The sequence below is a fragment of the Phalangium opilio genome, unplaced genomic scaffold (genome assembly GCF_054372755.1).
Source record: "Phalangium opilio isolate 3A_F unplaced genomic scaffold, DU_Popi_V2 ptg000002l_1, whole genome shotgun sequence".
Taxonomy (NCBI): domain Eukaryota; kingdom Metazoa; phylum Arthropoda; class Arachnida; order Opiliones; family Phalangiidae; genus Phalangium; species Phalangium opilio.
The window spans coordinates 15,802,356-15,822,631 of NW_028324144.1; the positions used below are offsets into that span (position 1 = coordinate 15,802,356).

The window sequence follows — 20,276 nt, forward strand, 5'->3', positions numbered from 1 at the left end:
CAGCCTCGATAGCGCTGTCGGTAGCACGTCAGCCTCATAATCTGAAGGTCGTGAGTTCGATCCTCACTCGGGGCATGATTTTGGTGCTGATTTTCGTTAATAGAATACTTGATTCATAAAGAGGTGACATGTTCTGACAACAGCCTCTATAGCGCAGTAGGTAGCGCGTCAGTCTCATAATCTGAAGGTCGTGAGTTCCATCCTCACTCGGGGTAAGATTTTGGCGCTGATTTTCGTTAATAGAATACTTGATTGATAGAGAGTTGACATGTTCTAACAACAGCCTCGGTAGCGCAGTAGGTAGCGCGTCAATCTCATAATCTAAAGGTCGTGAGTTCGATCCTCACTCGGGGCAAGATTTTGGCGCTGATTTTCGTTAATAGAATACTTGATTGATAAAGAGATGACATGTTCTAACAACAGCCTCGATAGCGCGTCAGTCTCATAATCTCAAGGTCGTGAGTTCGATCCTCATTCAAGGCAAGATTTTGGCGCTGATTGTCGTTAATAGAATACTTGATTCATAAAGAGGTGACATGTTCTGACAACAGCCTCTATAGCGCAGTAGGTAGCGCGTCAGTCTCATAATCTGAAGGTCGTGAGTTCGATCCTCACTCGGGGCATGATTTTGTCGCTGATTTTCGTTAATAGAATTCTTGGTTGATAAAGAGGTGACATGTTCTAACAAAAGCCTCGATAGCGCAGTGGGTAGCGCGTCAGTCTCATAATCTGAAGGTCGTGAGTTCGATCCTCACTCGGGGCGTGATTTTGGCGCTGATTTTCGTTAATAGAATACTTGGTTGATAAAGAGTTGACATGTTCTAATAACAGCCTCGGTAGCGCAGTAGGTAGCGCGTCAGTCTCATAATCTAAAGGTCGTGAGTTCGATCCTCACTCGGGGCATGATTTTGGCGCTGATTTTCGTTAATAGAATACATGGTTGATCAAGAGGTTACATGTTCCAATAACAGCCTCGATAGCGCAGTAGGTAGCGCGTCAGTCTCATAATCTGAAGGTCGTGAGTTCGACCCTCACTCGGGGCAAGATTTTGGCGCTGATTTTCGTTAATAGAATACTTGATTGATAGAGAGTTGACATGTTCTAATAACAACCTCGGTAGCGCAGTTGGTAACGCGTCAGTCTCATAATCTGAAGGTCCTGAGTTCGATCCTCACTCGGGGCAAGATTTTGGCGCTGATTTTCGTTAATAGAATACTTGATTGATAGAGAGTTGACATATTCTAATAACAGCCTCGGTAGCGCAGTAGGTAGCGCGTCAGTCTCATAATCTAAAGGTCGTGAGTTCGTTCCTCACTCTGGGCATGATTTTGGCGCTGATTTTCTTTAATAGAATACTTGGTTGATAAAGAGGTTACATGTTCTAACAACAGCCTCGATAGCGCAGTAGGTAGCTCGTCAGTCTCATAATCTGAAGGTCGTGAGTTCGATCCTCACTCGAGGCATGATTTTGTCGCTGATTTTCGTTAATAGAATTCTTGGTTGATAAAGAGGTGACATGTTCTAACGAAAGCCTCGATAGCGCAGTGGGTAGCGCGTCAGTCTCATAATCTGAAGGTCGTGAGTTCGATCCTCACTCGGGGCAAGATTTTGGCGCTGATTTTCGTTAATAGAATACTTGATTGATAGAGAGTTGACATGTTCTAATAACAGCCTCGGTAGCGCAGTAGGTAGCGCGTCAGTCTTATATTCTAAAGGTCGTGAGTTCGATCCTCACTCGGGGCATGATTTTGGCGCTGATTTTCGTTAATGGAATACTTGATTGATAAATAGGTTGATTGATCTAATAACAGCCTCGATAGCGCTGTCGGTAGCACGTCAGCCTCATAATCTGAAGGTCGTGAGTTCGATCCTCACTCGGGGCATGATTTTGGTGCTGATTTTCGTTAATAGAATACTTGATTCATAAAGAGGTGACATGTTCTGACAACAGCCTCTATAGCGCAGTAGGTAGCGCGTCAGTCTCATAATCTGAAGGTCGTGAGTTCGATCCTCACTCGGGGTAAGATTTTGGCGCTGATTTTCGTTAATAGAATACTTGATTGATAGAGAGTTGACATGTTCTAACAACAGCCTCGGTAGCGCAGTAGGTGGCGCGTCAATCTCATAATCTAAAGGTCGTGAGTTCGATCCTCACTCGGGGCAAGATTTTGGCGCTGATTTTCGTTAATAGAATACTTGATTGATAAAGAGATGACATGTTCTAACAACAGCCTCGATAGCGCGTCAGTCTCATAATCTCAAGGTCGTGAGTTCGATCCTCATTCAAGGCAAGATTTTGGCGCTGATTGTCGTTAACAGAATACTTGATTGGTAAAGAGGTGACATGTTCTAATAACAGCCTCGGTAGCGCAGTAGGTAGCGCGTCAGTCTCATAATCTGAAGGTCGTGAGTTCGATCCTCACTCGGGGCAAGCTTTTGGCGCTGATTGTCGTTAAAAGAATACTTGATTGATAAAGAGGTGACATGTTCTAATGACAGCCTCGATAGCGCAGTAAGTAGCTTGTCAGTCTCATAATCTGAAGGTCGTGAGTTCGATCCTCACTCGGGGCATGATTTTGGCGCTGATTGTCGTTAACAGAATACTTGATTGATAAAGAGGTGACATGTTCTAATGACAGCCTCGATAGCGCAGTAAGTAGCGCGTCAGTCTCATAATCTGAAGGTCGTGAGTTCGATCTTCACTCGGGGCATGATTTTGGCGCTGATTTTCGTTAATAGAATACTTGATTGATAAAGAGATGACATGTTCTAACAACAGCCTCGATAGCGCGTCAGTCTCATAATCTCAAGGTCGTGAGTTCGATCCTCACTCAAGGCAAGATTTTGGCGCTGATTGTCGTTAACAGAATACTTGATTGGTAAAGAGGTGACATGATCTAACAACAGCCTCGGTAGCGCAGTAGGTAGCGCGTCAGTCTCATAATCTGAAGGTCGTGAGTTCGATCCTAACTCGGGGCAAGATTTTGGCGCTGATTGTCGTTAACAGAATACCTGATTGGTAAAGAGGTGACATGATCTAACAACAGCCTCGGTAGCGCAGTAGGTAGCGCGTCAGTCTCATAATCTGAAGGTCGTGAGTTCGATCCTCACTCGGGGCATGATTTTGGCGCTGATTGACGTTAATAGAATACTTGAATCATAAAGAGGTGACATGTTCTAACAACAGCCTCGATGGCGCAGTAGGTAGCGCGTCAGTCTCATAATCTCAATGTCGTGAGTTCGATCCTCACTCAAGGCAAGATTTTGGCGCTGATTGTCGTTAACAGAATACTTGATTGATAAAGAGGTGACATGTTCTAATAACAGCCTCGGTAGCGCAGTAGGTAGCGCGTCAGTCTCATAACCTAAAGGTCGTGAGTTCGATCCTCACTCGGGGCATGATTTTGGCGCTGATTTTCGTTAATGGAATACTTGATTGATAAATAGGTTGATTGATCTAATAACAGCCTCGATAGCGCTGTCGGTAGCACGTCAGCCTCATAATCTGAAGGTCGTGAGTTCGATCCTCACTCGGGGCATGATTTTGGTGCTGATTTTCGTTAATAGAATACTTGATTCATAAAGAGGTGACATGTTCTGACAACAGCCTCTATAGCGCAGTAGGTAGCGCGTCAGTCTCATAATCTGAAGGTCGTGAGTTCGATCCTCACTCGGGGTAAGATTTTGGCGCTGATTTTCGTTAATAGAATACTTGATTGATAGAGAGTTGACATGTTCTAACAACAGCCTCGGTAGCGCAGTAGGTAGCGCGTCAATCTCATAATCTAAAGGTCGTGAGTTCGATCCTCACTCGGGGCAAGATTTTGGCGCTGATTTTCGTTAATAGAATACTTGATTGATAAAGAGATGACATGTTCTAACAACAGCCTCGATAGCGCGTCAGTCTCATAATCTCAAGGTCGTGAGTTCGATCCTCATTCAAGGCAAGATTTTGGCGCTGATTGTCGTTAATAGAATACTTGATTCATAAAGAGGTGACATGTTCTGACAACAGCCTCTATAGCGCAGTAGGTAGCGCGTCAGTCTCATAATCTGAAGGTCGTGAGTTCGATCCTCACTCGGGGCATGATTTTGTCGCTGATTTTCGTTAATAGAATTCTTGGTTGATAAAGAGGTGACATGTTCTAACAAAAGCCTCGATAGCGCAGTGGGTAGCGCGTCAGTCTCATAATCTGAAGGTCGTGAGTTCGATCCTCACTCGGGGCGTGATTTTGGCGCTGATTTTCGTTAATAGAATACTTGGTTGATAAAGAGTTGACATGTTCTAATAACAGCCTCGGTAGCGCAGTAGGTAGCGCGTCAGTCTCATAATCTAAAGGTCGTGAGTTCGATCCTCACTCGGGGCATGATTTTGGCGCTGATTTTCGTTAATAGAATACATGGTTGATCAAGAGGTTACATGTTCCAATAACAGCCTCGATAGCGCAGTAGGTAGCGCGTCAGTCTCATAATCTGAAGGTCGTGAGTTCGACCCTCACTCGGGGCAAGATTTTGGCGCTGATTTTCGTTAATAGAATACTTGATTGATAGAGAGTTGACATGTTCTAATAACAACCTCGGTAGCGCAGTTGGTAACGCGTCAGTCTCATAATCTGAAGGTCCTGAGTTCGATCCTCACTCGGGGCAAGATTTTGGCGCTGATTTTCGTTAATAGAATACTTGATTGATAGAGAGTTGACATGTTCTAATAACAGCCTCGGTAGCGCAGTAGGTAGCGCGTCAGTCTCATAATCAAAAGGTCGTGAGTTCGATCCTCACTCGGGGCATGATTTTGGTGCTGATTTTCGTTAATAGAATACTTGATTCATAAAGAGGTGACATGTTCTGACAACAGCCTCTATAGCGCAGTAGGTAGAGCGTCAGTCTCATAATCTGAAGGTCGTGAGTTCGATCCTCACTCGGGGCAAGATTTTTGCGCTGATTTTCGTTAATAGAATACTTGATTGATAGAGAGTTGACATATTCTAATAACAGCCTCGGTAGCGCAGTAGGTAGCGCGTCAGTCTCATAATCTAAAGGTCGTGAGTTCGTTCCTCACTCTGGGCATGATTTTGGCGCTGATTTTCTTTAATAGAATACTTGGTTGATAAAGAGGTTACATGTTCTAACAACAGCCTCGATAGCGCAGTAGGTAGCTCGTCAGTCTCATAATCTGAAGGTCGTGAGTTCGATCCTCACTCGAGGCATGATTTTGTCGCTGATTTTCGTTAATAGAATTCTTGGTTGATAAAGAGGTGACATGTTCTAACGAAAGCCTCGATAGCGCAGTGGGTAGCGCGTCAGTCTCATAATCTGAAGGTCGTGAGTTCGATCCTCACTCGGGGCATGATTATGGTGCTGATTTTCGTTAATAGAATACTTGATTCATAAAGAGGTGACATGTTCTGACAACAGCCTCTATAGCGCAGTAGGTAGCGCGTCAGTCTCATAATCTGAAGGTCGTGAGTTCGATCCTCACTCGGGGTAAGATTTTGGCGCTGATTTTCGTTAATAGAATACTTGATTGATAGAGAGTTGACATGTTCTAACAACAGCCTCGGTAGCGCAGTAGGTGGCGCGTCAATCTCATAATCTAAAGGTCGTGAGTTAGATCCTCACTCGGGGCAAGATTTTGGCGCTGATTTTCGTTAATAGAATACTTGATTGATAAAGAGATGACATGTTCTAACAACAGCCTCGATAGCGCGTCAGTCTCATAATCTCAAGGTCGTGAGTTCGATCCTCATTCAAGGCAAGATTTTGGCGCTGATTGTCGTTAACAGAATACTTGATTGGTAAAGAGGTGACATGTTCTAATAACAGCCTCGGTAGCGCAGTAGGTAGCGCGTCAGTCTCATAATCTGAAGGTCGTGAGTTCGATCCTCACTCGGGGCAAGCTTTTGGCGCTGATTGTCGTTAAAAGAATACTTGATTGATAAAGAGGTGACATGTTCTAATGACAGCCTCGATAGCGCAGTAAGTAGCTTGTCAGTCTCATAATCTGAAGGTCGTGAGTTCGATCCTCACTCGGGGCATGATTTTGGCGCTGATTGTCGTTAACAGAATACTTGATTGATAAAGAGGTGACATGTTCTAATGACAGCCTCGATAGCGCAGTAAGTAGCGCGTCAGTCTCATAATCTGAAGGTCGTGAGTTCGATCTTCACTCGGGGCATGATTTTGGCGCTGATTTTCGTTAATAGAATACTTGATTGATAAAGAGATGACATGTTCTAACAACAGCCTCGATAGCGCGTCAGTCTCATAATCTCAAGGTCGTGAGTTCGATCCTCACTCAAGGCAAGATTTTGGCGCTGATTGTCGTTAACAGAATACTTGATTGGTAAAGAGGTGACATGATCTAACAACAGCCTCGGTAGCGCAGTAGGTAGCGCGTCAGTCTCATAATCTGAAGGTCGTGAGTTCGATCCTAACTCGGGGCAAGATTTTGGCGCTGATTGTCGTTAACAGAATACCTGATTGGTAAAGAGGTGACATGATCTAACAACAGCCTCGGTAGCGCAGTAGGTAGCGCGTCAGTCTCATAATCTGAAGGTCGTGAGTTCGATCCTCACTCGGGGCATGATTTTGGCGCTGATTGACGTTAATAGAATACTTGAATCATAAAGAGGTGACATGTTCTAACAACAGCCTCGATGGCGCAGTAGGTAGCGCGTCAGTCTCATAATCTCAATGTCGTGAGTTCGATCCTCACTCAAGGCAAGATTTTGGCGCTGATTGTCGTTAACAGAATACTTGATTGATAAAGAGGTGACATGTTCTAATAACAGCCTCGGTAGCGCAGTAGGTAGCGCGTCAGTCTCATAATCTGAAGGTCGTGAGTTCGATCATCACTCGGGGCAAGCTTTTGGCGCTGATTGTCGTTAATAGAATACTTGATTGATAAAGAGGTGACATGTTCTAATGACAGCCTCGATAGCGCAGTAAGTAGCGCGTCAGTCTCATAATCTGAAGGTCGTGAGTTCGATCCTCACTCGGGGCATGATTTTGGCGCTGATTTTCGTTAATTGAATACTTGCTTGATAAATAGGTTAATTGATTTGAAAACAGCCTCGGTAGCGCAGTAGGTAGCGCGTCAGTCTCATAATCTGAAGGTCGTGATTTCGATCCTCACTCGGGGCAAGCTTTTGGAGCTGATTGTCGTTAATAGAATACTTGATTGATACAGAGGTGACATGTTGTAATGACAGCCTCGATAGCGCAGTAAGTAGCGCGTCAGTCTCATAATCTGAAGGTCGTGAGTTCGATCCTCGCTTGGGGCAAGATTTTGGCGCTGATTTTCGTTAATAGAATACTTGGTTGATAAAGAGGTGACATGTTCTGACAACAGCCTCGATAGCGCTGTAGGTAGCGCGTCAATCTCAAAATCTGAAGGTCGTAAGTTCGATCCTCACTCGGGGCATGATTTTGGCGCTGATTGACGTTAATAGAATACTTGAATCATAAAGAGGTGACATGTTCTAACAACAGCCTCGGTAGCGCAGTAGGTTGCGCGTCAGTCTCATAATCTGAAGGTCGTGAGTTCGATCCTCACTCGGGGCATGATTTTGGCGCTGATTTTCGTTAATAGAATACTTGATTGATAAAGAGGTGATATGATCTAATAACAGCCTCGATAGCACAGTAGGTAGCGCGTTAGTCTCATAATCTGAAGGTCGTGGGTTCGATCCACACTCGGGGCATGATTTTGGCGCTGATTTTCGTTAATAGAATACTTGGTTGATAAAGAGGTGACATGTTCTAATAACAACCGCGATAGCGCAGTAGGTAGGGCGTCAGTCTCATAATCTGAAGGTCGTGAGTTCGATCCTCACTCGGGGCATGATTTTGGCGCTGATTGTCGTTAACAGAATACTTGATTGATAAAGAGGTGACATGTTCTAATGACAGCCTCGATAGCGCAGTAAGTAGCGCGTCAGTCTCATAATCTGAAGGTCGTGAGTTCGATCTTCACTCGGGGCATGATTTTGGCGCTGATTTTCGTTAATAGAATACTTGATTGATAAAGAGATGACATGTTCTAACAACAGCCTCGATAGCACGTCAGTCTCATAATCTCAAGGTCGTGAGTTCGATCCTCACTCAAGGCAAGATTTTGGCGCTGATTGTCGTTAACAGAATACTTGATTGGTAAAGAGGTGACATGATCTAACAACAGCCTCGGTAGCGCAGTAGGTAGCGCGTCAGTCTCATAATCTGAAGGTCGTGAGTTCGATCCTAACTCGGGGCAAGATTTTGGCGCTGATTGTCGTTAAGAGAATACCTGATTGGTAAAGAGGTGACATGATCTAACAACAGCCTCGGTAGCGCAGTAGGTAGCGCGTCAGTCTCATAATCTGAAGGTCGTGAGTTCGATCCTCACTCGGGGCATGATTTTGGCGCTGATTGACGTTAATAGAATACTTGAATCATAAAGAGGTGACATGTTCTAACAACAGCCTCGATGGCGCAGTAGGTAGCGCGTCAGTCTCATAATCTCAATGTCGTGAGTTCGATCCTCACTCAAGGCAAGATTTTGGCGCTGATTGTCGTTAACAGAATACTTGATTGATAAAGAGGTGACATGTTCTAATAACAGCCTCGGTAGCGCAGTAGGTAGCGCGTCAGTCTCATAATCTGAAGGTCGTGAGTTCGATCCTCACTCGGGGCAAGCTTTTGGCGCTGATTGTCGTTAATAGAATACTTGATTGATAAAGAGGTGACATGTTCTAATGACAGCCTCGATAGCGCAGTAAGTAGCGCGTCAGTCTCATAATCTGAAGGTCGTGAGTTCGATCCTCACTCGGGGCATGATTTTGGCGCTGATTTTCGTTAATTGAATACTTGCTTGATAAATAGGTTAATTGATTTGAAAACAGCCTCGGTAGCGCAGTAGGTAGCGCGTCAGTCTCATAATCTGAAGGTCGTGATTTCGATCCTCACTCGGGGCAAGCTTTTGGAGCTGATTGTCGTTAATAGAATACTTGATTGATACAGAGGTGACATGTTGTAATGACAGCCTCGATAGCGCAGTAAGTAGCGCGTCAGTCTCATAATCTGAAGGTCGTGAGTTCGATCCTCGCTTGGGGCAAGATTTTGCCGCTGATTTTCGTTAATAGAATACTTGGTTGATAAAGAGGTGACATGTTCTGACAACAGCCTCGATAGCGCTGTAGGTAGCGCGTCAATCTCAAAATCTGAAGGTCGTAAGTTCGATCCTCACTCGGGGCATGATTTTGGCGCTGATTGACGTTAATAGAATACTTGAATCATAAAGAGGTGACATGTTCTAACAACAGCCTCGGTAGCGCAGTAGGTTGCGCGTCAGTCTCATAATCTGAAGGTCGTGAGTTCGATCCTCACTCGGGGCATGATTTTGGCGCTGATTTTCGTTAATAGAATACTTGATTGATAAAGAGGTGATATGATCTAATAACAGCCTCGATAGCACAGTAGGTAGCGCGTTAGTCTCATAATCTGAAGGTCGTGGGTTCGATCCACACTCGGGGCATGATTTTGGCGCTGATTTTCGTTAATAGAATACTTGGTTGATAAAGAGGTGACATGTTCTAATAACAACCGCGATAGCGCAGTAGGTAGGGCGTCAGTCTCATAATCTGAAGGTCGTGAGTTCGATCCTCACTCGGGGCATGATTTTGGCGCTGATTGTCGTTAATAGAATACTTGATTGATACAGAGGTGACATGTTGTAATGACAGCCTCGATAGCGCAGTAAGTAGCGCGTCAGTCTCATAATCTGAAGGTCGTGAGTTCGATCCTCGCTTGGGGCAAGATTTTGCCGCTGATTTTCGTTAATAGAATACTTGGTTGATAAAGAGGTGACATGTTCTGACAACAGCCTCGATAGCGCTGTAGGTAGCGCGTCAATCTCAAAATCTGAAGGTCGTAAGTTCGATCCTCACTCGGGGCATGATTTTGGCGCTGATTGACGTTAATAGAATACTTGAATCATAAAGAGGTGACATGTTCTAACAACAGCCTCGGTAGCGCAGTAGGTTGCGCGTCAGTCTCATAATCTGAAGGTCGTGAGTTCGATCCTCACTCGGGGCATGATTTTGGCGCTGATTTTCGTTAATAGAATACTTGATTGATAAAGAGGTGATATGATCTAATAACAGCCTCGATAGCACAGTAGGTAGCGCGTTAGTCTCATAATCTGAAGGTCGTGGGTTCGATCCACACTCGGGGCATGATTTTGGCGCTGATTTTCGTTAATAGAATACTTGGTTGATAAAGAGGTGACATGTTCTAATAACAACCGCGATAGCGCAGTAGGTAGGGCGTCAGTCTCATAATCTGAAGGTCGTGAGTTCGATCCTCACTCGGGGCATGATTTTGGCGCTGATTGTCGTTAACAGAATACTTGATTGATAAAGAGGTGACATGTTCTAATGACAGCCTCGATAGCGCAGTAAGTAGCGCGTCAGTCTCATAATCTGAAGGTCGTGAGTTCGATCCTCACTCGGGGCATGATTTTGGCGCTGATTTTCGTTAATAGAATACTTGATTGATAAAGAGATGACATGTTCTAACAACAGCCTCGATAGCGCGTCAGTCTCATAATCTCAAGGTCGTGAGTTCGATCCTCACTCAAGGCAAGATTTTGGCGCTGATTGTCGTTAACAGAATACTTGATTGGTAAAGAGGTGACATGATCTAACAACAGCCTCGGTAGCGCAGTAGGTAGCGCGTCAGTCTCATAATCTGAAGGTCGTGAGTTCGATCCTCACTCGGGGCAAGCTTTTGGCGCTGATTGTCGTTAAAAGAATACTTGATTGATACAGAGGTGACATGTTGTAATGACAGCCTCGATAGCGCAGTAAGTAGCGCGTCAGTCTCATAATCTGAAGGTCGTGAGTTCGATCCTCGCTTGGGGCAAGATTTTGGCGCTGATTTTCGTTAATAGAATACATGGTTGATAAAGAGGTGACATGTTCTCACAACAGCCTCGATAGCGCTGTAGGTAGCGCGTCAATCTCAAAATCTGAAGGTCGTAAGTTCGATCCTCACTCGGGGCATGATTTTGGCGCTGATTGACGTTAATAGAATACTTGAATCATAAAGAGGTGACATGTTCTAACAACAGCCTCGATGGCGCAGTAGGTAGCGCGTCAGTCTCATAATCTCAAGGTCGTGAGTTCGATCCTCACTCAAGGCAAGATTTTGGCGCTGATTGTCGTTAACAGAATACTTGATTGGTAAAGAGGTGACATGATCTAACAACAGCCTCGGTAGCGCAGTAGGTAGCGCGTCAGTCTCATAATCTGAAGGTCGTGAGTTCGATCCTCACTCGGGGCAAGCTTTTGGCGCTGATTGTCGTTAAAAGAATACTTGATTGATACAGAGGTGACATGTTGTAATGACAGCCTCGATAGCGCAGTAAGTAGCGCGTCAGTCTCATAATCTGAAGGTCGTGAGTTCGATCCTCGCTTGGGGCAAGATTTTGGCGCTGATTTTCGTTAATAGAATACATGGTTGATAAAGAGGTGACATGTTCTCACAACAGCCTCGATAGCGCTGTAGGTAGCGCGTCAATCTCAAAATCTGAAGGTCGTAAGTTCGATCCTCACTCGGGGCATGATTTTGGCGCTGATTGACGTTAATAGAATACTTGAATCATAAAGAGGTGACATGTTCTAACAACAGCCTCGATGGCGCAGTAGGTAGCGCGTCAGTCTCATAATCTCAAGGTCGTGAGTTCGATCCTCACTCAAGGCAAGATTTTGGCGCTGATTGTCGTTAACAGAATACTTGATTGATAAAGAGGTGACATGTTCTAATAACAGCCTCGGTAGCGCAGTAGGTAGCGCGTCAGTCTCATAATCTGAAGGTCGTGAGTTCGATCCTCACTCGGGGCAAGCTTTTGGTGCTGATTGTCGTTAATAGAATACTTGATTGATAAAGAGGTGACATGTTCTAATGACAGCCTCGATAGCGCAGTAAGTAGCGCGTCAGTCTCATAATCTGAAGGTCGTGAGTTCGATCCTCACTCGGGGCATGATTTTGGCGCTGATTTTCGTTAATTGAATACTTGCTTGATAAATAGGTTAATTGATTTAAAAACAGCCTCGGTAGCGCAGTAGGTAGCGCGTCAGTCTCATAATCTGAAGGTCGTGAGTTCGATCCTCACTCGGGGCAAGCTTTTGGAGCTGATTGTCGTTAATAGAATACTTGATTGATACAGAGGTGACATGTTGTAATGACAGCCTCGATAGCGCAGTAAGTAGCGCGTCAGTCTCATAATCTGAAGGTCGTGAGTTCGATCCTCGCTTGGGGCAAGATTTTGGCGGCGATTTTCGTTAATAGAATACTTGGTTGATAAAGAGGTGACATGTTCTGACAACAGCCTCGATAGCGCTGTAGGTAGCGCGTCAATCTCAAAATCTGAAGGTCGTAAGTTCGATCCTCACTCGGGGCATGATTTTGGCGCTGATTGACGTTAATAGAATACTTGAATCATAAAGAGGTGACATGTTCTAACAACAGCCTCGATGGCGCAGTAGGTAGCGCGTCAGTTTCATAATCTGAAAATCGTGAGTTCGATCCTCACTCGGGGCCACTTTTTGGCGCTGATTTTCGTTAATGGAATACTTGATTGATAAATAGGTTAATGGATCTAATAACAGCCTCGACAGTGAAGTCGGTAGCGCGTCAGTCTCATAATCTGAAGGTCGTGAGTTCGATCCTCACTCGGGGCAAGATTTTGGCGGTGATTTTCGTTAATAGAATACTTGATTGATAGAGAGTTGACATGTGCTAATAACAGCCTCGGTAGCGCAGTAGGTAGCGCGTCAGTCTCATAATCTAAAGGTCGTGAGTTCGATCCTCACTCGGGGCATGATTTTGGCGCTGATTTTCGTTAATGGAATACTTGATTGATAAATAGGTTGATTGATCTATTAACAGCCTCGATAGCGCAGTCGGTAGCGCGTCAGTCTCATAATCTGAAGGTCGTGAGTTCGATCCTCACTCGGGGCATAATTTTGGCGCTGATTTTCGTTAATAGAATACTTGATTGATTGAGAGTTGACATGTTCTAATAACAGCCTCGGCAGCGCAGTAGGTAGCGCGTCAGTCTCATAATCTGAAGGTCGTGAGTTCGATCCTCACTCGGGGTAAGATTTTGGCGCTGATTTTCGTTAATAGAATACTTGATTTATAGAGAGTTGACATGTTCTAATAACAGCCTCGGTAGCGCAGTAGGTAGCGCGTCAGTCTCGTAATCTGAAGGTCGTGAGTTCGATCCTCACTCGGGGCATGATTTTGGCGCTGATTTTCGTTAATAGAATACTTGAGTCATAAAGAGGTGACATGTACTGACAACAGCCTCGATAGCGCAGTAGGTAGCGCGTCAGTCTCATATTCTGAAGGTCGTGAGTTCGATCGCCACTCAGGGGATGATTTTGGCGCTGATTTTCGTTAATAGAATACTTTATTGATAAAGAGTTGACATGTTCTAATAACAGCCTCGGTAGCGCAGTAGGTAGCGCGTCAGTTTCATAATCTGAAGATCGTGAGTTCGGTCCTCACTCGGGGCCACTTTTTGGCGCTGATTTTCGTTAATGGAATACTTGATTGATAAATAGGTTAATGGATCTAATAACAGCCTCGACAGTGAAGTCGGTAGCGCGTCAGTCTCATAATCTGAAGGTCGTGATTTCGGTCCTCACTCGGGGCAAGATTTTGGCGCTGATTTTCGTTAATAGAATACTTGATTGATAGAGAGTTGACATGTGCTAATAACAGCCTCGGTAGCGCAGTAGGTAGCGCGTCAGTCTCATAATCTAAAGGTCGTGAGTTCGATCCTCACTCGGGGCATGATTTTGGCGCTGATTTTCGTTAATAGAATACATGGTTGATAAAGAGGTTACATGTTCTAATAACAGCCTCGATAGCGCAGTAGGTAGCGCGTCAGTCTCATAATCTGAAGGTCGTGAGTTCGACCCTCACTCGGGGCAAGATTTTGGCGCTGATTTTCGTTAATAGAATACTTGGTTGATAAAGAGGTGACATGTGCTAATAACCTACTCGATAGCGCAGTAGGTAGCGCGTCAGTCTCATAATCTGAAGGTCGTGAGTTCGATCCTCACTCGGGGTAAGATTTTGGCGCTGATTTTCGTTAATAGAATACTTGATTGATAGAGAGTTGACATGTTCTAATAACAGCCTCGGTAGCGCAGTAGGTAGCGCGTCAGTCTCATAATCTGAAGGTCGTGAGTTCGATCCTCACTCGGGGCATGATTTTGGCGCTGATTATCGTTAATAGAATACTTGATGCATAAAGAGGTGACATGTACTGACAACAGCCCCGATAGCGCAGTAGGTAGCGCGTCAGTCTCATATTCTGAAGGTCGTGAGTTCGATCGCCACTCGGGGCATGATTTTGGCGCTGATTTTCGTTAATAGAATACTTGATTGATAAAGAGTTGACATGTTCTAATAACAGCCTCGGTAGCGCAGTAGGTAGCGCGTCAGTTTCATAATCTGAAAATCGTGAGTTCGATCCTCACTCGGGGCCACTTTTTGGCGCTGATTTTCGTTAATGGAATACTTGATTGATAAATAGGTTAATGGATCTAATAACAGCCTCGACAGTGAAGTCGGTAGCGCGTCAGTCTCATAATCTGAAGGTCGTGAGTTCGATCCTCACTCGGGGCAAGATTTTGGCGCTGATTTTCGTTAAAAGAATACTTGATTGATAGAGAGTTGACATGTGCTAATAACAGCCTCGGTAGCGCAGTAGGTAGCGCGTCAGTCTCATAATCTAAAGGTCGTGAGTTCGATCCTCACTCGGGGCATGATTTTGGCGCTGATTTTCGTTAATGGAATACTTGATTGATAAATAGGTTGATTGATCTATTAACAGCCTCGATAGCGCAGTCGGTAGCGCGTCAGTCTCATAATCTGAAGGTCGTGAGTTCGATCCTCACTCGGGGCAAGATTTTGGCGCTGATTTTCGTTAATAGAATACTTGATTGATTGAGAGTTGACATGTTCTAATAACAGCCTCGGCAGCGCAGTAGGTAGCGCGTCAGTCTCATAATCTGAAGGTCGTGAGTTCGATCCTCACTCGGGGTAAGATTTTGGCGCTGATTTTCGTTAATAGAATACTTGATTTATAGAGAGTTGACATGTTCTAATAACAGCCTCGGTAGCGCAGTAGGTAGCGCGTCAGTCTCATAATCTGAAGGTCGTGAGTTCGATCCTCACTCGGGGCATGATTTTGGCGCTGATTTTCGTTAATAGAATACTTGAGTCATAAAGAGGTGACATGTACTGACAACAGCCTCGATAGCGCAGTAGGTAGCGCGTCAGTCTCATATTTTGAAGGTCGTGAGTTCGATCGCCACTCGGGGGATGATTTTGGCGCTGATTTTCGTTAATAGAATACTTTATTGATAAAGAGTTGACATGTTCTAATAACAGCCTCGGTAGCGCAGTAGGTAGCGCGTCAGTTTCATAATCTGAAGATCGTGAGTTCGGTCCTCACTCGGGGCCACTTTTTGGCGCGGATTTTCGTTAATGGAATACTTGATTGATAAATAGGTTAATGGATCTAATAACAGCCTCGACAGTGAAGTCGGTAGCGCGTCAGTCTTATAATCTGAAGGTCGTGATTTCGGTCCTCACTCGGGGCAAGATTTTGGCGCTGATTTTCGTTAATAGAATACTTGATTGATAGAGAGTTGACATGTGCTAATAACAGCCTCGGTAGCGCAGTAGGTAGCGCGTCAGTCTCATAATCTAAAGGTCGTGAGTTCGATCCTCACTCGGGGCATGATTTTGGCGCTGATTTTCGTTAATGGAATACTTGATTGATAAATAGGTTGATTGATCTATTAACTGCCTCGATAGCGCAGTCGGTAGCGCGTCAGTCTCATAATCTGAAGGTCGTGAGTTCGATCCTCACTCGGGGCAAGATTTTGGCACTGATTTTCGTTAATAGAATACTTGATTGATTGAGAGTTGACATGTTCTAATAACAGCCTCGGTAGCGCAGTAGGTAGCGCGTCAGTCTCATAATCTAAAGGTCGTGAGTTCGATCCTCACTCGGGGCATGATTTTGGCGCTGATTTTCGTTAATGGAATACTTGATTGATAAATAGGTTGATTGATCTAATAACAGCCTCGATAGCGCTGTCGGTAGCGCGTCAGTCTCATAATCTGAAGGTCGTGAGTTCGATCCTCACTCGGGCATGATTTTGGTGCTGATTTTCGTTAATAGAATACTTGATTCATAAAGAGGTGACATGTTCTGACAACAGCTTTATAGCGCAGTAGGTAGAGAGTCAGTCTCATAATCTGAAGGTCGTGAGTTCGATCCTCAGTCGGGGCGTGATTTTGGCGCTGATTTTCGTTAATAGAATACTTGGTTGATAAAGAGTTGACATGTTCTAATAACAGCCTCGGTAGCGCAGTAGGTAGCGCGTCAGTCTCATAATCTAAAGGTCGTGAGTTCGATCCTCACTCGAGGCATGATTTTGGCGCTGATTTTCTTTAATAGAATACTTGGTTGATAAAGAGGTTACGTTTTCTGATAACAGCCTCGATAGCGCTGTAGGTAGCGCGTCAATCTCAAACTCTGAAGGTCGTAAGTTCGATCCTCACTCGGGGCATGATTTTGGCGCTGATTTTCGTTAATGGAATACTTGATTGATAAATAGGTTGATTGATCTATTAACAGCCTCGATAGCGCAGTCGGTAGCGCGTCAGTCTCATAATCTGAAGGTCGTGAGTTCGATCCTCACTCGGGGCAAGATTTTGGCGCTGATTTTCGTTAATAGAATACTTGATTGATTGAGAGTTGACATGTTCTAATAACAGCCTCGGTAGCGCAGTAGGTAGCGCGTCAGTCTCATAATCTGAAGGTCGTGAGTTCGATCCTCACTCGGGGTAAGATTTTGGCGCTGATTTTCGTTAATAGAATACTTGAATGATAGAGAGTTGACATGTTCTAATAACAGCCTCGGTAGCGCAGTAGGTAGCGCGTCAGTCTCATAATCTGAAGGTCGTGAGTTCGATCGCCACTCGGGGCATGATTTTGGCGCTGATTTTCGTTAATAGAATACTTGATTGATAAAGAGTTGACATGTTCTAATAACAGCCTCGGTAGCGCAGTAGGTAGCGCGTCAGTTTCATAATCTGAAGATCGTGAGTTCGATCCTCACTCGGGGCCACTTTTTGGCGCTGATTTTCGTTAATGGAATACTTGATTGATAAATAGGTTGATTGATCTAATAACAGCCTCGATAGCGCTGTCGGTAGCGCGTCAGTCTCATAATCTGAAGGTCGTGAGTTCGATCCTCACTCGGGGCATGATTTTGGTGCTGATTTTCGTTAATAGAATACTTGATTCATAAAGATGTGACATGTTCTGACAACAGCTTTATAGCGCAGTAGGTAGAGAGTCAGTCTCATAATCTGAAGGTCGTGAGTTCGATCCTCAGTCGGGGCGTGATTTTGGCGCTGATTTTCGTTAATAGAATACTTGGTTGATAAAGAGTTGACATGTTCTAATAACAGCCTCGGTAGCGCAGTAGGTAGCGCGTCAGTCTCATAATCTAAAGGTCGTGAGTTCGATCCTCACTCGAGGCATGATTTTGGCGCTGATTTTCTTTAATAGAATACTTGGTTGATAAAGAGGTTACGTTTTCTGATAACAGCCTCGATAGCGCAGTAGGTAGCGCGTCAGTCTCATAATCTCAAGGTCGTGAGTATGACCCTCACTCGAGGCAAGATTTTGGCGCTGATTTTCGTTAATAGAATACTTGATTGATAAAGAGATGACATGTTCTAACAACAGCCTCGATAGCGCAGTAGGTAGCGCGTCAGTCTCATAATCTGAAGATCGTGAGTTCGATCCTCACTCTGGGCCACTTTTTGGCGCTGATTTTCGTTAATGGAATACTTGATTGATAAATAGGTTAATGGATCTAATAACAGCCTCGACAGTGAAGTCGGTAGCGCGTCAGTCTCATAATCTGAAGGTCGTGAGTTCGATCCTCACTCGGGGCAAGATTTTGGCGCTGATTTTCGTTAATAGAATACTTGGTTGATAAAGAGGTGACATGTTCTGACAACAGCCTCGATAGCGCTGTAGGTAGCGCGTCAATCTCAAAATCTGAAGGTCGTAAGTTCGATCCTCACTCGGGGCATGATTTTGGCGCTGATTTTCGTTAATGGAATACTTGATTGATAAATAGGTTGATTGATCTATTAACAGCCTCGATAGCGCAGTCGGTAGCGCGTCAGTCTCATAATCTGAAGGTCGTGAGTTCGATCCTCACTCGGGGCAAGATTTTGGCGCTGATTTTCGTTAATAGAATACTTGATTGATTGAGAGTTGACATGTTCTAATAACAGCCTCGGTAGCGCAGTAGGTAGCGCGTCAGTCTCATAATCTGAAGGTCGTGAGTTCGATCCTCACTCGGGGTAAGATTTTGGCGCTGATTTTCGTTAATAGAATACTTGATTGATAGAGAGTTGACATGTTCTAATAACAGCCTCGGTAGCGCAGTAGGTAGCGCGTCAGTCTCATAATCTGAAGGTCGTGAGTTCGATCGCCACTCGGGGCATGATTTTGGCGCTGATTTTCGTTAATAGAATACTTGATTGATAAAGAGTTGACATGTTCTAATAACAGCCTCGGTAGCGCAGTAGGTAGCGCGTCAGTTTCATAATCTGAAGATCGTGAGTTCGATCCTCACTCGGGGCCACTTTTTGGCGCTGATTTTCGTTAATGGAATACTTGATTGATAAATAGGTTAATGGATCTAATAACAGCCTCGACAGTGAAGTCGGTAGCGCGTCAGTCTCATAATCTGAAGGTCGTGAGTTCGATCCTCAATCGGCGCAAGATTTTGGCGCTGATTTTCGTTAATAGAATACTTGATTGATAGAGAGTTGACATGTGCTAATAACAGCCTCGGTAGCGCAGTAGGTAGCGCGTCAGTCTCATAATCTAAAGGTCGTGAGTTCGATCCTCACTCGGGGCATGATTTTGGCGCTGATTTTCGTTAATGGAATACTTGATTGATAAATAGGTTGATTGATCTATTAACAGCCTCGATAGCGCAGTCGGTAGCGCGTCAGTCTCATAATCTGAAGGTCGTGAGTTCGATCCTCACTCGGGGCAAGATTTTGGCGCTGATTTTCGTTAATAGAATGCTTGATTGATTGAGAGTTGACATGTTCTAATAACAGCCTCGGCAGCGCAGTAGGTAGCGCGTCAGTCTCATAATCTGAAGGTCGTGAGTTCGATCCTCACTCGGGGTAAGATTTTGGCGCTGATTTTCGTTAATAGAATACTTGATTGATAGAGAGTTGACATGTTCTAATAACAGCCTCGGTAGCGCAGTAGGTAGCGCGTCAGTCTCATAATCTGAAGGTCGTGAGTTCGATCCTCACTCGGGGCATGATTTTGGCGCTGATTTTCGTTAATAGAATACTTGAGTCATAAAGAGGTGACATGTACTGACAACAGCCTCGATAGCGCAGTAGGTAGCGCGTCAGTCTCATATTCTGAAGGTCGTGAGTTCGATCCTCACTCGGGGCCACTTTTTGGCGCTGATTTTCGTTAATGGAATACTTGATTGATAAATAGGTTAATGGATCTAATAACAGCCTCGACAGTGAAGTCGGTAGCGCGTCAGTCTCATAATCTGAAGGTCGTGATTTCGGTCCTCACTCGGGGCAAGATTTTGGCGCTGATTTTCGTTAATAGAATACTTGATTGATAGAGAGTTGACATGTGCTAATAACAGCCTCGGTAGCGCAGTAGGTAGCGCGTCAGTCTCATAATCTAAAGGTCGTGAGTTCGATCCTCACTCGGGGCATGATTTTGGCGCTGATTTTCGTTAATGGAATACTTGATTGATAAATAGGTTGATTGATCTATTAACAGCCTCGATAGCGCAGTCGGTAGCGCGTCAGTCTCATAATCTGAAGGTCGTGAGTTCGATCCTCACTCGGGGCAAGATTTTGGCGCTGATTTTCGTTAATAGAATACTTGATTGATTGAGAGTTGACATGTTCTAATAACAGCCTCGGTAGCGCAGTAGGTAGCGCGTCAGTCTCATAATCTAAAGGTCGTGAGTTCGATCCTCACTCGGGGCATGATTTTGGCGCTGATTTTCGTTAATGGAATACTTGATTGATAAATAGGTTGATTGATCTAATAACAGCCTCGATAGCGCTGTCGGTAGCGCGTCAGTCTCATAATCTGAAGGTCGTGAGTTCGATCCTCACTCGGGGCA

The 20,276-nt window shown here is 44.7% G+C and overlaps 104 non-coding genes across 104 annotated transcripts; all 104 read left to right on the top strand.

Moving 5' to 3' along the window:
- The first annotated feature begins 2 nt into the window (after nucleotides 1–2).
- Nucleotides 3–75, top strand: TRNAM-CAU (transfer RNA methionine (anticodon CAU)). The gene has a single exon. It is a non-coding gene; the product is annotated as a tRNA-Met (tRNA).
- Nucleotides 76–282: 207 nt separating this feature from the next.
- Nucleotides 283–355, top strand: TRNAM-CAU (transfer RNA methionine (anticodon CAU)). Its single transcript has one exon. It is a non-coding gene; the product is annotated as a tRNA-Met (tRNA).
- A 195-nt stretch (nucleotides 356–550) lies between these two features.
- On the top strand, nucleotides 551–623 carry TRNAM-CAU (transfer RNA methionine (anticodon CAU)). Its single transcript has one exon. It is a non-coding gene; the product is annotated as a tRNA-Met (tRNA).
- A 67-nt stretch (nucleotides 624–690) lies between these two features.
- On the top strand, nucleotides 691–763 carry TRNAM-CAU (transfer RNA methionine (anticodon CAU)). Its single transcript has one exon. It is a non-coding gene; the product is annotated as a tRNA-Met (tRNA).
- A 67-nt stretch (nucleotides 764–830) lies between these two features.
- TRNAM-CAU (transfer RNA methionine (anticodon CAU)) lies at nucleotides 831–903 on the top strand. The gene has a single exon. It is a non-coding gene; the product is annotated as a tRNA-Met (tRNA).
- Nucleotides 904–970: 67 nt separating this feature from the next.
- TRNAM-CAU (transfer RNA methionine (anticodon CAU)) lies at nucleotides 971–1,043 on the top strand. The gene has a single exon. It is a non-coding gene; the product is annotated as a tRNA-Met (tRNA).
- A 67-nt stretch (nucleotides 1,044–1,110) lies between these two features.
- TRNAM-CAU (transfer RNA methionine (anticodon CAU)) lies at nucleotides 1,111–1,183 on the top strand. The gene has a single exon. It is a non-coding gene; the product is annotated as a tRNA-Met (tRNA).
- Nucleotides 1,184–1,390: 207 nt separating this feature from the next.
- Nucleotides 1,391–1,463, top strand: TRNAM-CAU (transfer RNA methionine (anticodon CAU)). Its single transcript has one exon. It is a non-coding gene; the product is annotated as a tRNA-Met (tRNA).
- A 67-nt stretch (nucleotides 1,464–1,530) lies between these two features.
- On the top strand, nucleotides 1,531–1,603 carry TRNAM-CAU (transfer RNA methionine (anticodon CAU)). The gene has a single exon. It is a non-coding gene; the product is annotated as a tRNA-Met (tRNA).
- Nucleotides 1,604–1,670: 67 nt separating this feature from the next.
- On the top strand, nucleotides 1,671–1,743 carry TRNAI-UAU (transfer RNA isoleucine (anticodon UAU)). The gene has a single exon. It is a non-coding gene; the product is annotated as a tRNA-Ile (tRNA).
- Nucleotides 1,744–1,810: 67 nt separating this feature from the next.
- Nucleotides 1,811–1,883, top strand: TRNAM-CAU (transfer RNA methionine (anticodon CAU)). Its single transcript has one exon. It is a non-coding gene; the product is annotated as a tRNA-Met (tRNA).
- Nucleotides 1,884–1,950: 67 nt separating this feature from the next.
- Nucleotides 1,951–2,023, top strand: TRNAM-CAU (transfer RNA methionine (anticodon CAU)). Its single transcript has one exon. It is a non-coding gene; the product is annotated as a tRNA-Met (tRNA).
- Nucleotides 2,024–2,358: 335 nt separating this feature from the next.
- Nucleotides 2,359–2,431, top strand: TRNAM-CAU (transfer RNA methionine (anticodon CAU)). Its single transcript has one exon. It is a non-coding gene; the product is annotated as a tRNA-Met (tRNA).
- Nucleotides 2,432–2,498: 67 nt separating this feature from the next.
- Nucleotides 2,499–2,571, top strand: TRNAM-CAU (transfer RNA methionine (anticodon CAU)). The gene has a single exon. It is a non-coding gene; the product is annotated as a tRNA-Met (tRNA).
- Nucleotides 2,572–2,638: 67 nt separating this feature from the next.
- On the top strand, nucleotides 2,639–2,711 carry TRNAM-CAU (transfer RNA methionine (anticodon CAU)). Its single transcript has one exon. It is a non-coding gene; the product is annotated as a tRNA-Met (tRNA).
- A 195-nt stretch (nucleotides 2,712–2,906) lies between these two features.
- Nucleotides 2,907–2,979, top strand: TRNAM-CAU (transfer RNA methionine (anticodon CAU)). The gene has a single exon. It is a non-coding gene; the product is annotated as a tRNA-Met (tRNA).
- Nucleotides 2,980–3,046: 67 nt separating this feature from the next.
- On the top strand, nucleotides 3,047–3,119 carry TRNAM-CAU (transfer RNA methionine (anticodon CAU)). The gene has a single exon. It is a non-coding gene; the product is annotated as a tRNA-Met (tRNA).
- Nucleotides 3,120–3,326: 207 nt separating this feature from the next.
- Nucleotides 3,327–3,399, top strand: TRNAM-CAU (transfer RNA methionine (anticodon CAU)). The gene has a single exon. It is a non-coding gene; the product is annotated as a tRNA-Met (tRNA).
- A 67-nt stretch (nucleotides 3,400–3,466) lies between these two features.
- On the top strand, nucleotides 3,467–3,539 carry TRNAM-CAU (transfer RNA methionine (anticodon CAU)). Its single transcript has one exon. It is a non-coding gene; the product is annotated as a tRNA-Met (tRNA).
- Nucleotides 3,540–3,606: 67 nt separating this feature from the next.
- Nucleotides 3,607–3,679, top strand: TRNAM-CAU (transfer RNA methionine (anticodon CAU)). The gene has a single exon. It is a non-coding gene; the product is annotated as a tRNA-Met (tRNA).
- Nucleotides 3,680–3,746: 67 nt separating this feature from the next.
- Nucleotides 3,747–3,819, top strand: TRNAM-CAU (transfer RNA methionine (anticodon CAU)). The gene has a single exon. It is a non-coding gene; the product is annotated as a tRNA-Met (tRNA).
- A 195-nt stretch (nucleotides 3,820–4,014) lies between these two features.
- Nucleotides 4,015–4,087, top strand: TRNAM-CAU (transfer RNA methionine (anticodon CAU)). Its single transcript has one exon. It is a non-coding gene; the product is annotated as a tRNA-Met (tRNA).
- A 67-nt stretch (nucleotides 4,088–4,154) lies between these two features.
- Nucleotides 4,155–4,227, top strand: TRNAM-CAU (transfer RNA methionine (anticodon CAU)). The gene has a single exon. It is a non-coding gene; the product is annotated as a tRNA-Met (tRNA).
- Nucleotides 4,228–4,294: 67 nt separating this feature from the next.
- TRNAM-CAU (transfer RNA methionine (anticodon CAU)) lies at nucleotides 4,295–4,367 on the top strand. The gene has a single exon. It is a non-coding gene; the product is annotated as a tRNA-Met (tRNA).
- A 67-nt stretch (nucleotides 4,368–4,434) lies between these two features.
- On the top strand, nucleotides 4,435–4,507 carry TRNAM-CAU (transfer RNA methionine (anticodon CAU)). The gene has a single exon. It is a non-coding gene; the product is annotated as a tRNA-Met (tRNA).
- A 67-nt stretch (nucleotides 4,508–4,574) lies between these two features.
- Nucleotides 4,575–4,647, top strand: TRNAM-CAU (transfer RNA methionine (anticodon CAU)). Its single transcript has one exon. It is a non-coding gene; the product is annotated as a tRNA-Met (tRNA).
- Nucleotides 4,648–4,714: 67 nt separating this feature from the next.
- On the top strand, nucleotides 4,715–4,787 carry TRNAM-CAU (transfer RNA methionine (anticodon CAU)). Its single transcript has one exon. It is a non-coding gene; the product is annotated as a tRNA-Met (tRNA).
- Nucleotides 4,788–4,854: 67 nt separating this feature from the next.
- TRNAM-CAU (transfer RNA methionine (anticodon CAU)) lies at nucleotides 4,855–4,927 on the top strand. The gene has a single exon. It is a non-coding gene; the product is annotated as a tRNA-Met (tRNA).
- A 207-nt stretch (nucleotides 4,928–5,134) lies between these two features.
- On the top strand, nucleotides 5,135–5,207 carry TRNAM-CAU (transfer RNA methionine (anticodon CAU)). Its single transcript has one exon. It is a non-coding gene; the product is annotated as a tRNA-Met (tRNA).
- A 67-nt stretch (nucleotides 5,208–5,274) lies between these two features.
- Nucleotides 5,275–5,347, top strand: TRNAM-CAU (transfer RNA methionine (anticodon CAU)). Its single transcript has one exon. It is a non-coding gene; the product is annotated as a tRNA-Met (tRNA).
- Nucleotides 5,348–5,414: 67 nt separating this feature from the next.
- TRNAM-CAU (transfer RNA methionine (anticodon CAU)) lies at nucleotides 5,415–5,487 on the top strand. The gene has a single exon. It is a non-coding gene; the product is annotated as a tRNA-Met (tRNA).
- A 335-nt stretch (nucleotides 5,488–5,822) lies between these two features.
- Nucleotides 5,823–5,895, top strand: TRNAM-CAU (transfer RNA methionine (anticodon CAU)). The gene has a single exon. It is a non-coding gene; the product is annotated as a tRNA-Met (tRNA).
- Nucleotides 5,896–5,962: 67 nt separating this feature from the next.
- Nucleotides 5,963–6,035, top strand: TRNAM-CAU (transfer RNA methionine (anticodon CAU)). Its single transcript has one exon. It is a non-coding gene; the product is annotated as a tRNA-Met (tRNA).
- Nucleotides 6,036–6,102: 67 nt separating this feature from the next.
- On the top strand, nucleotides 6,103–6,175 carry TRNAM-CAU (transfer RNA methionine (anticodon CAU)). Its single transcript has one exon. It is a non-coding gene; the product is annotated as a tRNA-Met (tRNA).
- Nucleotides 6,176–6,370: 195 nt separating this feature from the next.
- On the top strand, nucleotides 6,371–6,443 carry TRNAM-CAU (transfer RNA methionine (anticodon CAU)). The gene has a single exon. It is a non-coding gene; the product is annotated as a tRNA-Met (tRNA).
- Nucleotides 6,444–6,510: 67 nt separating this feature from the next.
- On the top strand, nucleotides 6,511–6,583 carry TRNAM-CAU (transfer RNA methionine (anticodon CAU)). The gene has a single exon. It is a non-coding gene; the product is annotated as a tRNA-Met (tRNA).
- A 207-nt stretch (nucleotides 6,584–6,790) lies between these two features.
- TRNAM-CAU (transfer RNA methionine (anticodon CAU)) lies at nucleotides 6,791–6,863 on the top strand. Its single transcript has one exon. It is a non-coding gene; the product is annotated as a tRNA-Met (tRNA).
- A 67-nt stretch (nucleotides 6,864–6,930) lies between these two features.
- Nucleotides 6,931–7,003, top strand: TRNAM-CAU (transfer RNA methionine (anticodon CAU)). Its single transcript has one exon. It is a non-coding gene; the product is annotated as a tRNA-Met (tRNA).
- A 67-nt stretch (nucleotides 7,004–7,070) lies between these two features.
- Nucleotides 7,071–7,143, top strand: TRNAM-CAU (transfer RNA methionine (anticodon CAU)). The gene has a single exon. It is a non-coding gene; the product is annotated as a tRNA-Met (tRNA).
- A 67-nt stretch (nucleotides 7,144–7,210) lies between these two features.
- TRNAM-CAU (transfer RNA methionine (anticodon CAU)) lies at nucleotides 7,211–7,283 on the top strand. Its single transcript has one exon. It is a non-coding gene; the product is annotated as a tRNA-Met (tRNA).
- Nucleotides 7,284–7,490: 207 nt separating this feature from the next.
- TRNAM-CAU (transfer RNA methionine (anticodon CAU)) lies at nucleotides 7,491–7,563 on the top strand. The gene has a single exon. It is a non-coding gene; the product is annotated as a tRNA-Met (tRNA).
- Nucleotides 7,564–7,630: 67 nt separating this feature from the next.
- TRNAM-CAU (transfer RNA methionine (anticodon CAU)) lies at nucleotides 7,631–7,703 on the top strand. The gene has a single exon. It is a non-coding gene; the product is annotated as a tRNA-Met (tRNA).
- Nucleotides 7,704–7,910: 207 nt separating this feature from the next.
- On the top strand, nucleotides 7,911–7,983 carry TRNAM-CAU (transfer RNA methionine (anticodon CAU)). The gene has a single exon. It is a non-coding gene; the product is annotated as a tRNA-Met (tRNA).
- Nucleotides 7,984–8,178: 195 nt separating this feature from the next.
- On the top strand, nucleotides 8,179–8,251 carry TRNAM-CAU (transfer RNA methionine (anticodon CAU)). The gene has a single exon. It is a non-coding gene; the product is annotated as a tRNA-Met (tRNA).
- Nucleotides 8,252–8,318: 67 nt separating this feature from the next.
- On the top strand, nucleotides 8,319–8,391 carry TRNAM-CAU (transfer RNA methionine (anticodon CAU)). Its single transcript has one exon. It is a non-coding gene; the product is annotated as a tRNA-Met (tRNA).
- Nucleotides 8,392–8,598: 207 nt separating this feature from the next.
- Nucleotides 8,599–8,671, top strand: TRNAM-CAU (transfer RNA methionine (anticodon CAU)). Its single transcript has one exon. It is a non-coding gene; the product is annotated as a tRNA-Met (tRNA).
- Nucleotides 8,672–8,738: 67 nt separating this feature from the next.
- Nucleotides 8,739–8,811, top strand: TRNAM-CAU (transfer RNA methionine (anticodon CAU)). The gene has a single exon. It is a non-coding gene; the product is annotated as a tRNA-Met (tRNA).
- Nucleotides 8,812–8,878: 67 nt separating this feature from the next.
- On the top strand, nucleotides 8,879–8,951 carry TRNAM-CAU (transfer RNA methionine (anticodon CAU)). Its single transcript has one exon. It is a non-coding gene; the product is annotated as a tRNA-Met (tRNA).
- A 67-nt stretch (nucleotides 8,952–9,018) lies between these two features.
- Nucleotides 9,019–9,091, top strand: TRNAM-CAU (transfer RNA methionine (anticodon CAU)). The gene has a single exon. It is a non-coding gene; the product is annotated as a tRNA-Met (tRNA).
- Nucleotides 9,092–9,298: 207 nt separating this feature from the next.
- TRNAM-CAU (transfer RNA methionine (anticodon CAU)) lies at nucleotides 9,299–9,371 on the top strand. The gene has a single exon. It is a non-coding gene; the product is annotated as a tRNA-Met (tRNA).
- A 67-nt stretch (nucleotides 9,372–9,438) lies between these two features.
- Nucleotides 9,439–9,511, top strand: TRNAM-CAU (transfer RNA methionine (anticodon CAU)). The gene has a single exon. It is a non-coding gene; the product is annotated as a tRNA-Met (tRNA).
- Nucleotides 9,512–9,718: 207 nt separating this feature from the next.
- On the top strand, nucleotides 9,719–9,791 carry TRNAM-CAU (transfer RNA methionine (anticodon CAU)). Its single transcript has one exon. It is a non-coding gene; the product is annotated as a tRNA-Met (tRNA).
- Nucleotides 9,792–9,998: 207 nt separating this feature from the next.
- Nucleotides 9,999–10,071, top strand: TRNAM-CAU (transfer RNA methionine (anticodon CAU)). The gene has a single exon. It is a non-coding gene; the product is annotated as a tRNA-Met (tRNA).
- A 67-nt stretch (nucleotides 10,072–10,138) lies between these two features.
- TRNAM-CAU (transfer RNA methionine (anticodon CAU)) lies at nucleotides 10,139–10,211 on the top strand. Its single transcript has one exon. It is a non-coding gene; the product is annotated as a tRNA-Met (tRNA).
- Nucleotides 10,212–10,418: 207 nt separating this feature from the next.
- TRNAM-CAU (transfer RNA methionine (anticodon CAU)) lies at nucleotides 10,419–10,491 on the top strand. The gene has a single exon. It is a non-coding gene; the product is annotated as a tRNA-Met (tRNA).
- Nucleotides 10,492–10,686: 195 nt separating this feature from the next.
- On the top strand, nucleotides 10,687–10,759 carry TRNAM-CAU (transfer RNA methionine (anticodon CAU)). The gene has a single exon. It is a non-coding gene; the product is annotated as a tRNA-Met (tRNA).
- Nucleotides 10,760–10,826: 67 nt separating this feature from the next.
- On the top strand, nucleotides 10,827–10,899 carry TRNAM-CAU (transfer RNA methionine (anticodon CAU)). Its single transcript has one exon. It is a non-coding gene; the product is annotated as a tRNA-Met (tRNA).
- A 207-nt stretch (nucleotides 10,900–11,106) lies between these two features.
- Nucleotides 11,107–11,179, top strand: TRNAM-CAU (transfer RNA methionine (anticodon CAU)). The gene has a single exon. It is a non-coding gene; the product is annotated as a tRNA-Met (tRNA).
- A 67-nt stretch (nucleotides 11,180–11,246) lies between these two features.
- Nucleotides 11,247–11,319, top strand: TRNAM-CAU (transfer RNA methionine (anticodon CAU)). The gene has a single exon. It is a non-coding gene; the product is annotated as a tRNA-Met (tRNA).
- Nucleotides 11,320–11,386: 67 nt separating this feature from the next.
- On the top strand, nucleotides 11,387–11,459 carry TRNAM-CAU (transfer RNA methionine (anticodon CAU)). The gene has a single exon. It is a non-coding gene; the product is annotated as a tRNA-Met (tRNA).
- A 207-nt stretch (nucleotides 11,460–11,666) lies between these two features.
- TRNAM-CAU (transfer RNA methionine (anticodon CAU)) lies at nucleotides 11,667–11,739 on the top strand. The gene has a single exon. It is a non-coding gene; the product is annotated as a tRNA-Met (tRNA).
- Nucleotides 11,740–11,806: 67 nt separating this feature from the next.
- On the top strand, nucleotides 11,807–11,879 carry TRNAM-CAU (transfer RNA methionine (anticodon CAU)). Its single transcript has one exon. It is a non-coding gene; the product is annotated as a tRNA-Met (tRNA).
- A 67-nt stretch (nucleotides 11,880–11,946) lies between these two features.
- TRNAM-CAU (transfer RNA methionine (anticodon CAU)) lies at nucleotides 11,947–12,019 on the top strand. Its single transcript has one exon. It is a non-coding gene; the product is annotated as a tRNA-Met (tRNA).
- A 67-nt stretch (nucleotides 12,020–12,086) lies between these two features.
- TRNAM-CAU (transfer RNA methionine (anticodon CAU)) lies at nucleotides 12,087–12,159 on the top strand. The gene has a single exon. It is a non-coding gene; the product is annotated as a tRNA-Met (tRNA).
- Nucleotides 12,160–12,226: 67 nt separating this feature from the next.
- On the top strand, nucleotides 12,227–12,299 carry TRNAM-CAU (transfer RNA methionine (anticodon CAU)). The gene has a single exon. It is a non-coding gene; the product is annotated as a tRNA-Met (tRNA).
- A 207-nt stretch (nucleotides 12,300–12,506) lies between these two features.
- On the top strand, nucleotides 12,507–12,579 carry TRNAM-CAU (transfer RNA methionine (anticodon CAU)). The gene has a single exon. It is a non-coding gene; the product is annotated as a tRNA-Met (tRNA).
- A 207-nt stretch (nucleotides 12,580–12,786) lies between these two features.
- TRNAM-CAU (transfer RNA methionine (anticodon CAU)) lies at nucleotides 12,787–12,859 on the top strand. Its single transcript has one exon. It is a non-coding gene; the product is annotated as a tRNA-Met (tRNA).
- A 67-nt stretch (nucleotides 12,860–12,926) lies between these two features.
- TRNAM-CAU (transfer RNA methionine (anticodon CAU)) lies at nucleotides 12,927–12,999 on the top strand. Its single transcript has one exon. It is a non-coding gene; the product is annotated as a tRNA-Met (tRNA).
- Nucleotides 13,000–13,066: 67 nt separating this feature from the next.
- Nucleotides 13,067–13,139, top strand: TRNAM-CAU (transfer RNA methionine (anticodon CAU)). The gene has a single exon. It is a non-coding gene; the product is annotated as a tRNA-Met (tRNA).
- Nucleotides 13,140–13,206: 67 nt separating this feature from the next.
- On the top strand, nucleotides 13,207–13,279 carry TRNAT-CGU (transfer RNA threonine (anticodon CGU)). The gene has a single exon. It is a non-coding gene; the product is annotated as a tRNA-Thr (tRNA).
- Nucleotides 13,280–13,766: 487 nt separating this feature from the next.
- On the top strand, nucleotides 13,767–13,839 carry TRNAM-CAU (transfer RNA methionine (anticodon CAU)). The gene has a single exon. It is a non-coding gene; the product is annotated as a tRNA-Met (tRNA).
- Nucleotides 13,840–13,906: 67 nt separating this feature from the next.
- Nucleotides 13,907–13,979, top strand: TRNAM-CAU (transfer RNA methionine (anticodon CAU)). Its single transcript has one exon. It is a non-coding gene; the product is annotated as a tRNA-Met (tRNA).
- Nucleotides 13,980–14,046: 67 nt separating this feature from the next.
- On the top strand, nucleotides 14,047–14,120 carry TRNAM-CAU (transfer RNA methionine (anticodon CAU)). Its single transcript has one exon. It is a non-coding gene; the product is annotated as a tRNA-Met (tRNA).
- Nucleotides 14,121–14,186: 66 nt separating this feature from the next.
- On the top strand, nucleotides 14,187–14,259 carry TRNAM-CAU (transfer RNA methionine (anticodon CAU)). Its single transcript has one exon. It is a non-coding gene; the product is annotated as a tRNA-Met (tRNA).
- A 67-nt stretch (nucleotides 14,260–14,326) lies between these two features.
- On the top strand, nucleotides 14,327–14,399 carry TRNAM-CAU (transfer RNA methionine (anticodon CAU)). Its single transcript has one exon. It is a non-coding gene; the product is annotated as a tRNA-Met (tRNA).
- Nucleotides 14,400–14,466: 67 nt separating this feature from the next.
- TRNAM-CAU (transfer RNA methionine (anticodon CAU)) lies at nucleotides 14,467–14,539 on the top strand. The gene has a single exon. It is a non-coding gene; the product is annotated as a tRNA-Met (tRNA).
- A 207-nt stretch (nucleotides 14,540–14,746) lies between these two features.
- On the top strand, nucleotides 14,747–14,819 carry TRNAM-CAU (transfer RNA methionine (anticodon CAU)). Its single transcript has one exon. It is a non-coding gene; the product is annotated as a tRNA-Met (tRNA).
- Nucleotides 14,820–14,886: 67 nt separating this feature from the next.
- TRNAM-CAU (transfer RNA methionine (anticodon CAU)) lies at nucleotides 14,887–14,959 on the top strand. The gene has a single exon. It is a non-coding gene; the product is annotated as a tRNA-Met (tRNA).
- A 67-nt stretch (nucleotides 14,960–15,026) lies between these two features.
- Nucleotides 15,027–15,099, top strand: TRNAM-CAU (transfer RNA methionine (anticodon CAU)). The gene has a single exon. It is a non-coding gene; the product is annotated as a tRNA-Met (tRNA).
- A 67-nt stretch (nucleotides 15,100–15,166) lies between these two features.
- Nucleotides 15,167–15,239, top strand: TRNAM-CAU (transfer RNA methionine (anticodon CAU)). The gene has a single exon. It is a non-coding gene; the product is annotated as a tRNA-Met (tRNA).
- A 487-nt stretch (nucleotides 15,240–15,726) lies between these two features.
- TRNAM-CAU (transfer RNA methionine (anticodon CAU)) lies at nucleotides 15,727–15,799 on the top strand. The gene has a single exon. It is a non-coding gene; the product is annotated as a tRNA-Met (tRNA).
- Nucleotides 15,800–15,866: 67 nt separating this feature from the next.
- Nucleotides 15,867–15,939, top strand: TRNAM-CAU (transfer RNA methionine (anticodon CAU)). The gene has a single exon. It is a non-coding gene; the product is annotated as a tRNA-Met (tRNA).
- Nucleotides 15,940–16,006: 67 nt separating this feature from the next.
- On the top strand, nucleotides 16,007–16,079 carry TRNAM-CAU (transfer RNA methionine (anticodon CAU)). Its single transcript has one exon. It is a non-coding gene; the product is annotated as a tRNA-Met (tRNA).
- Nucleotides 16,080–16,424: 345 nt separating this feature from the next.
- Nucleotides 16,425–16,497, top strand: TRNAM-CAU (transfer RNA methionine (anticodon CAU)). The gene has a single exon. It is a non-coding gene; the product is annotated as a tRNA-Met (tRNA).
- A 207-nt stretch (nucleotides 16,498–16,704) lies between these two features.
- TRNAM-CAU (transfer RNA methionine (anticodon CAU)) lies at nucleotides 16,705–16,777 on the top strand. Its single transcript has one exon. It is a non-coding gene; the product is annotated as a tRNA-Met (tRNA).
- A 67-nt stretch (nucleotides 16,778–16,844) lies between these two features.
- TRNAM-CAU (transfer RNA methionine (anticodon CAU)) lies at nucleotides 16,845–16,917 on the top strand. The gene has a single exon. It is a non-coding gene; the product is annotated as a tRNA-Met (tRNA).
- Nucleotides 16,918–16,984: 67 nt separating this feature from the next.
- TRNAM-CAU (transfer RNA methionine (anticodon CAU)) lies at nucleotides 16,985–17,057 on the top strand. Its single transcript has one exon. It is a non-coding gene; the product is annotated as a tRNA-Met (tRNA).
- A 67-nt stretch (nucleotides 17,058–17,124) lies between these two features.
- On the top strand, nucleotides 17,125–17,197 carry TRNAM-CAU (transfer RNA methionine (anticodon CAU)). The gene has a single exon. It is a non-coding gene; the product is annotated as a tRNA-Met (tRNA).
- A 67-nt stretch (nucleotides 17,198–17,264) lies between these two features.
- TRNAM-CAU (transfer RNA methionine (anticodon CAU)) lies at nucleotides 17,265–17,337 on the top strand. The gene has a single exon. It is a non-coding gene; the product is annotated as a tRNA-Met (tRNA).
- Nucleotides 17,338–17,543: 206 nt separating this feature from the next.
- TRNAM-CAU (transfer RNA methionine (anticodon CAU)) lies at nucleotides 17,544–17,616 on the top strand. The gene has a single exon. It is a non-coding gene; the product is annotated as a tRNA-Met (tRNA).
- Nucleotides 17,617–17,823: 207 nt separating this feature from the next.
- TRNAM-CAU (transfer RNA methionine (anticodon CAU)) lies at nucleotides 17,824–17,896 on the top strand. Its single transcript has one exon. It is a non-coding gene; the product is annotated as a tRNA-Met (tRNA).
- Nucleotides 17,897–18,243: 347 nt separating this feature from the next.
- TRNAM-CAU (transfer RNA methionine (anticodon CAU)) lies at nucleotides 18,244–18,316 on the top strand. Its single transcript has one exon. It is a non-coding gene; the product is annotated as a tRNA-Met (tRNA).
- Nucleotides 18,317–18,383: 67 nt separating this feature from the next.
- On the top strand, nucleotides 18,384–18,456 carry TRNAM-CAU (transfer RNA methionine (anticodon CAU)). The gene has a single exon. It is a non-coding gene; the product is annotated as a tRNA-Met (tRNA).
- Nucleotides 18,457–18,523: 67 nt separating this feature from the next.
- TRNAM-CAU (transfer RNA methionine (anticodon CAU)) lies at nucleotides 18,524–18,596 on the top strand. Its single transcript has one exon. It is a non-coding gene; the product is annotated as a tRNA-Met (tRNA).
- A 67-nt stretch (nucleotides 18,597–18,663) lies between these two features.
- On the top strand, nucleotides 18,664–18,736 carry TRNAM-CAU (transfer RNA methionine (anticodon CAU)). The gene has a single exon. It is a non-coding gene; the product is annotated as a tRNA-Met (tRNA).
- Nucleotides 18,737–18,943: 207 nt separating this feature from the next.
- Nucleotides 18,944–19,016, top strand: TRNAM-CAU (transfer RNA methionine (anticodon CAU)). Its single transcript has one exon. It is a non-coding gene; the product is annotated as a tRNA-Met (tRNA).
- A 67-nt stretch (nucleotides 19,017–19,083) lies between these two features.
- TRNAM-CAU (transfer RNA methionine (anticodon CAU)) lies at nucleotides 19,084–19,156 on the top strand. The gene has a single exon. It is a non-coding gene; the product is annotated as a tRNA-Met (tRNA).
- A 67-nt stretch (nucleotides 19,157–19,223) lies between these two features.
- On the top strand, nucleotides 19,224–19,296 carry TRNAM-CAU (transfer RNA methionine (anticodon CAU)). The gene has a single exon. It is a non-coding gene; the product is annotated as a tRNA-Met (tRNA).
- Nucleotides 19,297–19,363: 67 nt separating this feature from the next.
- TRNAM-CAU (transfer RNA methionine (anticodon CAU)) lies at nucleotides 19,364–19,436 on the top strand. Its single transcript has one exon. It is a non-coding gene; the product is annotated as a tRNA-Met (tRNA).
- Nucleotides 19,437–19,503: 67 nt separating this feature from the next.
- TRNAM-CAU (transfer RNA methionine (anticodon CAU)) lies at nucleotides 19,504–19,576 on the top strand. Its single transcript has one exon. It is a non-coding gene; the product is annotated as a tRNA-Met (tRNA).
- A 207-nt stretch (nucleotides 19,577–19,783) lies between these two features.
- Nucleotides 19,784–19,856, top strand: TRNAM-CAU (transfer RNA methionine (anticodon CAU)). Its single transcript has one exon. It is a non-coding gene; the product is annotated as a tRNA-Met (tRNA).
- A 67-nt stretch (nucleotides 19,857–19,923) lies between these two features.
- TRNAM-CAU (transfer RNA methionine (anticodon CAU)) lies at nucleotides 19,924–19,996 on the top strand. The gene has a single exon. It is a non-coding gene; the product is annotated as a tRNA-Met (tRNA).
- A 67-nt stretch (nucleotides 19,997–20,063) lies between these two features.
- Nucleotides 20,064–20,136, top strand: TRNAM-CAU (transfer RNA methionine (anticodon CAU)). Its single transcript has one exon. It is a non-coding gene; the product is annotated as a tRNA-Met (tRNA).
- A 67-nt stretch (nucleotides 20,137–20,203) lies between these two features.
- TRNAM-CAU (transfer RNA methionine (anticodon CAU)) lies at nucleotides 20,204–20,276 on the top strand. Its single transcript has one exon. It is a non-coding gene; the product is annotated as a tRNA-Met (tRNA).